Source organism: Tenrec ecaudatus, chromosome X (assembly GCF_050624435.1).
Source record: "Tenrec ecaudatus isolate mTenEca1 chromosome X, mTenEca1.hap1, whole genome shotgun sequence".
NCBI lineage: Eukaryota > Metazoa > Chordata > Mammalia > Afrosoricida > Tenrecidae > Tenrec > Tenrec ecaudatus.
This window is the reverse complement of record NC_134548.1, coordinates 7,959,139-7,970,433: the sequence shown is the minus strand read 5'-3', so window position 1 is coordinate 7,970,433 and position 11,295 is coordinate 7,959,139.

Here is an 11,295-nt window from a genome sequence, read left to right as displayed (position 1 = left end):
GCCACGCGCTTTGTTTCCTTTGGGGCAGCACCCTAGTGATGTAGAGGTCATGCATTTGGCCCCTAACTACAACAATTCCAAACCAAAACAAGGCTTTCTCATCTTGAAGAGTGACAGTCTCAGAAGCCCACAGGGGTAGGAGAGTTCTACCCTGTCCTATGGGACGGCTATGAGGTTGGATCAATTCAATGGCAGTGAGTTTGCCTTAAGACACCATTTTTGGTAAGGCATAAAATACTGGTTCTAAAGCACATCGTCTTACCTGGAAAGCCAGAGCTCTCTTTCCTGACTAAGCCTTGGTATAAGAAAGAGGACCTGCTGTGACTTGGGGACATTTTTGCCTTCTGGCCCCAGATCTTGCATATGGCTCATCTCTGCCTGACCTTTGGATTTTGGACTGAACACCACCCACCACCACATGAGATGATTTCTCAAAGCTCTTTGAGTTTCTGTGGGGACGTTGCTGTGCTGAGAAGAACCCAGGAACACAGGAAATATACTCAAGGAGAAATGGGGGTTGGGGGGGGGGATAGACCTGAATAAAATCTTAGAAGAGTTGGACATTTGGGACCTCATTAATCGCCAGTTCCTTGGGACTAGTATTAATTCTTCTAAAAGAAATTATTATCACACTCAGTAGTTAATTTATACCTATTCCAATGCCTATATTTAAAGTCACTTATGGCTATCGATGATATAATTGAGTGCTGGTTACACAATGAGTTTAACATGGGACTGCTAACTACTAGGTCAGTGGTTTGAGGCCTCTCAGAGGGAGAGAGATGAGACTTTCTACTCCTGTAAAGAGTCACGGTCTCAGAAACCCACAGGTGCAGTTCTATCCTGCCCTATAAGATCTCTATGAATCAGAATTGACTCAATGGCAGTGAGACAGATGGCGGTTGTTACAGTACATTGAGTTGGTTCCAACTCATAGCGACCCTACAGACCTGAACACTGTTCACTCCTGCACCATCTTCATAACTGTTATGTTTGAGTTCATTGTTGCGCCCACTGTGCCAACCCATCTCGCCGAGTATCTTCCCATCTCGCTGAGTATCTTCCTCATTTTCATGGACTCCACTAAGCATGAAGCCCCTCTCTAAGGACTTGTCTCCCTTGAAACATATCAAGGATTCACAAGGGTGGGAGGGCGGGAGCGGGAGGGTAAAAAGAGGAGCTGATACCAAGGGCTCAAGTAGAAAGAAAATGTTTTGGAAATGATGATGGCAACATATGTACAAATGTGCTTGATACAATTGAATTATAAATTGTTATAAGAGCTGTAAGGGCCCCCAATAAAATGATTTATTTTTTTAAATGAAGATATGCAAGGCAGAGTCTAGCTATGCTCAGTTTTAAAGAATATTCTGGCTGAGCTTCAAAATGGCCAATCCCAGTGCATGTTAGCTCGCTAACCTAGGAGATTGGTCCATATGTATGCCATTTCGTTTGTGAGAACTTCTAATCTCCCTAGATTCAGACTTTGTATCTTCAACATTCCAACTATTGATGGATATTTTGCAGCTGTTTCTTCTCCTTTGGGGTCATGCCACACCAGCAATAATGGTCCTAGACAGATGCGCTCCATCTGCAACCTGGAGGTTGGCTCTACTTTGAGGAGGCAGCTCTTCCCCAGCATCATTTTGAGGGACTTCCAAGCTGAGTTTTCTGTGGCTCCTCATTAGGTCCTCACTGACCAACTTTTCTAGAAGCAAGTCACCAGGTCTTGCTGCCTAGTCCGACTTAACCTGGAAACTTTGCTGAAACCTGACTACCCTGGATGGCCCTGCGGGCATTTGGAATACTAGTGACCTGGCTTCCAGCATCACAGCAACAGGTGTGTGGTGGCCTATGGCTGTCAACAGGAATAAAAGCATCCACCCTCTTACTCATTTCCATTATCAAGTCTGATTCATAGAACAGAGAGAAACCACTCCATAGGTTTTTGGAGACTGTCATTTTTATGGGAGCTGAATGCCATGCCTTTCACCCACATGTTGGCTGACCGGTTTGAACTGACAACCTTTCAGTTCATAGCTGAGTGCCTCAGCACTGTGCCACAGGGCCTCCTTGGTTAACAACCTAGCAGAAATATTTTATTCTAAGATCTTGCACCTGCCATACCCAATAAGAAAACAATTAAGGATGAGACATGCACAATTCTACATTTCTTTTCAATATAATATGCAAACAACAAAGTCATCTAAAAAATCAATTGGCTCAGTCATAAATACCAAGACAGATTATATTGCATTACTTAATTGTTTATGATTATCAGTAAAAACTTACTTTTCATCATGCAAGTTATGTAGGCTGATTGGAGACAAGTTCTTCATTATAAATGAACGAAAAGGCCTTTTCCATTCTCATAAACTCAAATCCTGAAGGATAAGGACCAGGGGAAGCACATTCCCACTGGAGGAAAACTCTGGCATTGTGAGCTATTCCCCATCAGGGTAACCACTGTTATCAACTGATGAGTCAGTCTTTAATTATCAGGTGCCCTTGTAAGCATCCCTTTCTGGATATCAATTTAGCAGATCCTCTCTGTTCCCCAGAGTCAATGATCTTGGTTGCCTAATCAAGAGTCATCTCCTCTCCCAGTCTCCCAGAGTCTGATTTTGGAAGAAGTATTAGAGAGCCATGCGCTGGGGGTACAGTGAGCTGAGGCCCACTCCAACCGTAGAAATGCATTCTTAAAGAAGGGAAATCAGCGTCAGTGTGAGGGATCACAGGGTGGTTTAGCTCGGGTTAGGGTGCCTTCTTCCCACTGTATCCTTTTAGGTGCCTGCCTCACCATTACAAGGACTAAAACACCTCTGGCATTTCTCAGCACCCCCTGCCACAACCAGTTGAGAAACAACCAACCAAACAAAATCACTGCCTTTGAGTTGATGCCAACTCATAAGGGCCTTATAGGACGACATGTTAAAGGGTCATTCAACCCCCAAATGGATCATGACCCACAGGTTGAGAACCACTGCTCTAAAGGATGGCCCTAACCTTCGGGAAAAGTATTTCTCCATCATAAGAAGATTCACAGAGCTCCAGCCATCCTCTGCTTCCTGCCCTTAATCCCGTGTTGTGGAGCACCAAGAGGGAGAGCTTGGATTCTTGTTCACCTTGCAGAGCTCATAAACCCCACTCCAGGAACCGTCTACCTCCAGGCATCTCATCCTACCAGGGAAATGACTGCACTGTTTACCCCACAGTTCAACAAGCATTCTTTTACTTACATCTAAAATACCCTAACTGATCGTCTCATAACAATAAGGCCTAGTAAGCATGATATATAAATATTTATGGGAGCAGAGAGTTTCTCCAGCGAAGGGGCTGATGGGTTTGAAGTGCAGAGACTTGAGTTTATCAGCCTGATGCCTGACCCACACCATTACCAGAGCTCTTTATTTTTAACTTTAAAAATATAGAAACTATCAAGCACATATGTGTACCACTGAGAAGAAACTCAAGCCAAACCCATTGTCATGGAGTCAATTCTGACTCATGGTGACTGAGCAGAACTGTGCTCCCTCCCTTGGGTTTCCTAGGCTGGAGTCTTGAAGGAAGCAGATTAGGCCATCGGGCTGGATGAGTATGAGCCTTTAAGTTCACAGTGGAGCACAAACTTCTTGCAGGGACCTGGGTGTCTCTACATAAAGCACACAAGTTGCTGGTGGATGTTAACTTCCACGGCCAGGAAGTTAGGAGCAGCCTGAGAGCCCAGTGGGCTGCAGGAATCCACGCCCCTTTGGCTTCCCAATGTGCTTTCTATACTTCCCTCCACAGCATCCACCTGCCAGAGCACAGCAACCGGTGGAAAAGGGGGAAACACTTCATCAGCACCTTTGCTTATAATCTTTTACTGCACAGCCCGTGTGGGTTATTGCCTCTTCTTTGTGGGAAAGAAAGCAAACACGGCAGGAGAGTATAAACATTTACAACACAATTCCTATTGCGGTTGTTTAAAATCTACTTGGGCAAAGAAAGAGTTGTTCATAGTACAAACAGTAATAGAGAGAAACATCTGTACATACGATATGTTCTAAACTCCCATTGAGGCTAAATTCCAAATACTCAAAAAAGGTAAACTATATATATATATTTTTCATTGCTCCCTCTATACCTACATATCCATTCATATTTCCTTCCCTGCCAGCACCACTTGATGATATTTGATGAGTGAAGTCAACTTTTTGTGGAGGGACAGAGATTTCCACCTCTGTGGGCCATATATGCAGTTTCTGTAGCAGCTACTCGACTCTGCCTTTGTCATGGGAAAGTGGCCATAACTAATACATAAATGAGTGACCATGACTGTGTTCTAGCAAAATTTTATTTATGTATGCTGAAATTTGCACTTCCTATAATTTTTGTGGCCCAAAACCTTCTACTTTTGATAGTTTGAAACCATTTGAGTGGCCAAACCATTCTTTTTCTTTGAAAACTTTCCCTTGTATATTAGGGAAGAGTTTACAGAGTGGATTATGATTTATACATTTAATAGTTTACACATATATTGTCTCAACGTATGCATTGCAATCCAAATCATTCTTGTTGCTGTTGGCTGCTGTCGTGTTGAAGACCAACTCATGCTGAACGTGCTCATCCTCCTCCCGCCATAGGCATAAGAGAAAGAAAGGCTATCCAGACTCTGAACTTCATACTAAAGTGGGGGAGCAAGTTGAATTGGCGCACAGACTGTAATTTTTCAAGAAATCTCTTAATAAATTATAGATCAGCAGTCCAACTACAAATTACCTCCAATATAATTTCATGCCAAAATTTTCTTATGTTCAAATGATGTTTTTAAAAAAAGTTAACACACATACCTACATTTTCTAGAATTGGTCTCATAGTGACCCTAACGGGATTTCTGAAACTGTGACTCTTCACAGCGGCAATCACACAGAATCACATAGCTGGTGGTTTTGAACTACGAACCTTGTGGTTAGCAGCCCAATCCCTTAACCACAACACCACCAGGGAGTCATATATTCTAGATGGAGGGCTGTGTATGGAGTTAAACAGAAAGGCTAAAGGGAGAGTAAAGGATTCACCCATTGAGAAGGCACGGGCATTTTATGGCCCTCTATGTGTTTCATCAGCTTCATTAAGCAGGGCTTTAGTATTCAGCCTGTCAACACCATCTCAACCAGAAAGGCCAATTATGGAGTAATGGCTCCATAATCCAATTACAGTCCTACAGGAAACATCCTCAACAGAGCCCCAGAATTTGCTCCTTCAAAACAAACCAACTAGTCCCCCTTGGTGAAGAGACGATCGTTGGGTGATCAGATTAGCAAGACTGCTGTCAAAAATTAGTGAAATTTTAAGATTTTTGATTTATTAAAAAGCAATGACTGACAATAAAGTAATCTTTTTGTTGGTTACTGAGAATGGTGAACAAAGGGGGGTGGGACACCAACATTTTTCTGTTCATATTCTGATCAGAGCAAACCCAGAGGAAAAATGGAGGAATTTTGTTTCACAGTACTCAATTCTGTAAAGAAATAAAGTAATAATAATAACAATGATATGACCTCCCTACTTTTAAAAATCATTTTATTAGGGGCTCATACAACACTTATCACAATCCTACTTCTTCCTAACTTCTAATAAAAATTAAGATTACAATTTTATAAACTTAAAGTGTCTATTACACATGTACGTGTGGGTGGGTGTGAATTATGTGGGCTCTCTTACATTGCACGTATGCGTTCCATGAGTATTTCTAAATGGAACAAATGAAGGTTGTGGGTCGGAATCATCAGTCAGCCAATTAGTGTCCATCTCTGGGGATTTTTCCCAACATTGATCATAGTGAGGAGGATATTTCCTTTGATTTTCTTTCTTCTACCAAAGTAAACTATCTCCTCTTCACCATCCTTCTATAGCTGCTCTCGATTTCTGTAAATGTAGGCACCCTTCCTGTGGAGAACTCACTCTTCTCACTGAGGAAATATCCTAAGGACTCATCGTTGATCTTCATTTTTACCAGCTATTTAGAAGCTCAGTTCCAAGAGACCCATTTCTAAGAAATTGGCCACTCCATCGCAAAAAACGGCAGAGTTTTAGAAACAGATTTAAATTTAGAAGTAATATCACATAACTTCCCCATTTCAAAAATTTAAGAAAACACACAAGGCTTGGACCACCTGTCATTAGCTTCAGGTCCCTGTCATTACATTCCATTATTTGACAAAACCGCTGCTTGTCAACTTTAATACCATTGAGGAACTAGGTCTATAATTCTGGCATAAAATTTGAATATAATTTTAAAGGTATTTCAACTACCTTGTGACTTTTATGGATTAGGAACGGTTCCATATGCTATTATTATTGTCATAAAATATTCTGCCCATGCAAAGACATAATGATTAAGATATCATTTCTGCTATTATTCTTGGGGGGGGGGACAGTCTAAGTGCAAATTAAATAAGAAATAGTTAAGTAAACTGTGGCATGTGTAGGTGATTATTTTCTATTTGTAAAAAGTTTTCAATGAATATTTTATAAAAAAAATAAATTAAGTACACAATTGTGTATGTGTGGTATTATCTTAAGTATGTAAGATTTCTTTAAAGGTTAAAGAAAACAGAAAACAGTGATTCTATTGGGCTGGTATAATTTTAAATATGTGTATACTTATAATTATATATTGTGTATTTTCAAAATTGTTTATGATAACATTATCTTTTGCAATCAGAAAAGCATGATAACAGCCTGCTGTTGCTGCTATCAGGACCCTCAGTTTTAGGTGGGTATGTTATTAGCAAGGAACACTGGTGGTACAGTGGTTAAGAACTCAGCTGCCAACTGAAAGGCTGGTGGTTCAAACTCACCAAGTGCTCCAAGGGAGAAAGATGGGAGAAATATGTGGTTGTCAGCTTCCATAAAGATTCATAACTTTGAAGACTCCAGGGAGCAGTTGTATTCTGTCAGATTGGATTATTATGAGTTGGAATCCACTTGAAGGCAATAGGCTTTTGCATACTATTGGAATTTCTAAAAGTCAGGCTTATTTTTCATTTTATTTTTATTTATTTGGTTATATTGGCACACAATTGACATATAATACAATTGAACTGTTCAATCACATAAAGGGGAGTTGTACAACCATTTTTGAATACATAAGCAAGATATTCCTAAGGATCAAAAATAAAAAAGTGTGAACAGACTTGGGAACCTCTTGCTAGGTAAATTTATGTACAATAAATATGCCCGGAGGTGTCACTATATCATTGTGTTGTTCTTTTTCTGTTCACAGATATATAAATTTTAATTTTTAATGTAAATTCTTCAATACCCATTTCTTAAAACTTTCCCATTCCCTGTAATACTTTTAACGGGATCTATAGAAACTGACCCAAGGTCAAAAGTGTCCACTTTATTTGGTGCTCACACTTAATTCAAGAACCAATCTAGGAAAAATTAGTTCTTATGATCTGACCCTACTGAATTACTTGCCCTCATGGAGAGATTAATAAAGATATGGTGCTATAGCAAAATGTAATGAAGAAATCAGATGGTGCCTGGGTGATCCAAGGATGGTAAATAATAAAATCCACATCCAAAGGGGGGAATGGTATCAAAGCTGAAATTCTGGAACACCCTGTTTGCAAAAGACAATGGATGACAGCAGAATTACCAAATCCATTTCCAGGGTCCCCACATAAATTAAGATTTCTGTGAATCCCTTCTGAACATGGTCCAGTGATATGAATAGCCATGCTATCACATATAAAGCACTGTGAGGTTCATTATGGCAGATGTAATCAGGTTGAAATTTAACAGCTTTTCATTTGACCTCCCTTGTGATCCATTTTAAAGTTGTTGCAATTTTTAATATTTTCTGCTTTCTTTTTTAATTGAGGTTTTTTCTACGTTTACCTAGCCACTGGTGTTGGGTTTCTTTGCTTGCTTCCTATTTGTGTTTGATATTATTTTTGGTATATGAAATCCAGCCTAAGTAAATCAATGGAGTCAGTCCCTGGATTAATAATTAATTATCTGGGAGCATGGCAGGGGAGGTTGGAGATAAAATGGGGAGCTAACAATGATGAGGATAAGAGAAGGTTCTGAAATTGAGTGTGGTGACATTTGTGCAACTTTTTCTAATATGCTCAAAATGAGTAAATTGTGTGAGATCTGAAATATATGCCAATACAACAATTCTGACCAAGTGTCCACTTTAAGAGGACAAGCCTTTCTTTGAGTATAGTGAGCATTCTGCTTGTTAAGTCCTTCCCACAGTCCTGAGGGAGAGTTGTTGTTGGGGGTTGCCAATGCCTGGCGAGCCCACGTGTCTAGAGTTGACTGTGCTCCTTAGGGTTTGGGGGCTGGCACCTTTCCGATGCAGCTCTCCAAGTCTGTCTTCTCAGGTCAGCCTGTTGTCTGGCAGTGGGGTGCTTACCCATTTCCACATTCTAGGGTCTCCATTGATATCAGCTTTAAGAACCCAATACTGACAAGATCACCTCTTTAGCTATTTTAAAGATGTTATTTATGAGTCTCTCCTGGCAATAGAGAAACAATATATAGGGAAACCTGTGAGAGCCAGATTTTGATGGAACTGCCTTGTTTTTCCAAGTCCAGCCAGTCGTCTGCCTTTGGCATGGTGCAGTCTTACCACTTTTCTATGACTTTCTCTTTAGTGGCAAATCTTTGACTTTTTCTTCTCTGATTTGCTTCCCACCTTAACACAGGTTCCAGCTCTTACAGGTTGTCCTGTATAAACTTAGAGATGATCGAGGGTTTCGGGAGACGTGGAGACAGAAGAAAACAACTATGGGGATGAGAGGGTGTGGCTCTAGATGTAGGTCCTGAGTTGGACAAGTGACCACCATTCCTGGTCAAGTTTCAACAGGCATAAGAAATGAGCTCTGTCAGGAGACTCTAAAACTCAGAAGCAGTCCAATCTGGTGAAAGGATGGTCCAGACGTGGGCGTATGAGTGATAAGAAACATTTGACATCATCCGCTATGCCATATGGTTGTCCTCTGACTCCCTTCTAATTCCCCAAATAGTTGCTCAATAACTACTTGGAATTGGAAAATGTAATACAAAGGAATTTTGCTTGCAAAGAGCTCATACAGGAGTTACAATCCCAAACTCAACTCATTTAGAATACACTGGCCACCAGTTGACTATTGCCACAATGGGACTGCAAAAAAAACCTCTCAAAGCCCAGGACCATACAACAAGCATGTATTTTCATGCTCACAGGGTTGCAACCCCCTGTTTCTAGTATCTGGAGCCAACAGGTTACATAGGGGGTTCTTCAAATCATCATGGATGAAACACCAAAGAAAGGCTTAATGTCTCTTACGGCCATCTATTAAAATGGACACTCTGAATTCTGCCCACATTCGATTGGTCCAAAAAGTCACACAGACAAGCCTAACATCTAGGAGGCAAGGACATACACTCCACTTGTACTGGGAAGATCTCCAAAGCACAGGACAAAAAGGCTTGGATTCGGAGAAGGGGAAAGAACTGAGAAGCAAAAGCAATCCAACACACAGTAGAATAAATGTTATGACAAGGCTGCGGCTCAAGATGTCCAGTCAGACGGGAGACATAGCTAGACTGAATTTCATAGTTCCCTTCGCAGCTGGCCAGGTGACTTGAGCTCTGGCTAGGGGAACGTGGGCAGAATGACAGATTTCAGTTCTAGGCATGACCGTTAAACGACCCTCACCACCTTCACATCTCTCTTCCCCTCATCTGTCAGCTGAATGCTGGTGTGCAAGACAACATTGGGCTTCATATTGAAGATGAAAGCACCTGTATCTTCGTAATTCTCTGAATAACATGTGGGGCACAGCCTGCTTGCCCAAGCAGGAGCACATGTTTCAAGCTTCAAATGAGCAAGAAAGCAATGTTGATTGGGTTAAATCACTAAAACATAGTACTCATCTATTAAAGCACTTTTGATTAAAGTACATCAACTAACAAAATATATAGTTGAGTTATTTGAACTAGGATTGAGAGGTTGGATAAGGCTCTGATAAAACAAACACACACAAAAGACAAATATGCCCTCTCCTTACTTGTTGACTAGCTCCTTATCCAATATCAGAGGTGAAGGGCAATAGTAGTTGGCAACGATAAACTCACTGCCATTCAGTTGATTCCAACTCATAGCAACCACAAACCTTAGGTTTTCCAATGCAATATATCTTTATAGGTGCAGACAACCTCATCTTTTGCTGGCCGAATGGCCAGTCGATTCAAACTTCTGGCCTCATTATGTAATGCGGTAATTATGTAAAGATGTTATCATCCTCCATTTGTGATGTGATGTGATTATCCTCTCTTTGAAGAACACCGGTTTCCCCATAATGACCTGGTCTGGAAACCCAACCATGTCACTGAGGAGGTGTAGACATTTTCCAGGTAGAAACGACTGTTCAAGACAAAATCAAAAGTGCATGAAAAGGATTACAGGGTGTGGAACCTTTTAAGACTTACCGGCAGCTCAACATTAGAGGTAGAGGGGCGTGTGTGTGTGTGTGTGTGTGTGTGTGTGTGTGTGTGTGTGTGTGTGTTTGTCTGGGAGTTGACTACGAAGTTAAGGCTGGAAAGGACAGATAACAAGTATCTAGAAATAAAATACGCAAAGTAAAAAAGGGGTCAACCCGAAAAGTTAAGAATAAAGAACAGGGATTTGGCCTCGACAGCATCAAGAAGCAGTGATAGGATCAGACTGGGATCTTTCAAAAGCTTTATCATTCACCTACAAATAGTATTTAATGGTTATGTCTAGAACTGACATCTGTCATTCTACCCACGTTCCACTAGCCAGTAAGTGTTCACAGAAGGTACTCGAAGTGTTCATAGGTAAATGCACCATGGGGAAAATCACCATGGTCCCCTGTGTGACTTAAGGCAGCACCAATAAGCCCACAGCCCGGATTGGGCCTGATGACAGACAGCATATTCCCCACTATAGAAGTCCATGGCTATTTAAATCATCATGTCCACAAGGCTACACCCCCACAGGTCCCTACATTCCTTGGTTGACTTGCATCACCCACCTAATGGATTGTTGCTCACTCTTCACTTTGTAATTTATCTTTGTCAGATAAACATTTTATTCGAAGTACATCACAAGTCCAAAACATAAAGTAGGAAATAACTGGAAAAGAACCAAAATTAACTTTAAATTGGATGTGAGGCCTTAACTATCAGAAAACTGCTTTTTTCCTTTGCAAACTTAAAAATATATATATTTTGTTTACAAAGAATAATTTGTGTTTTTTGACCATCCCCAAAGGGCCTCCAGAATAA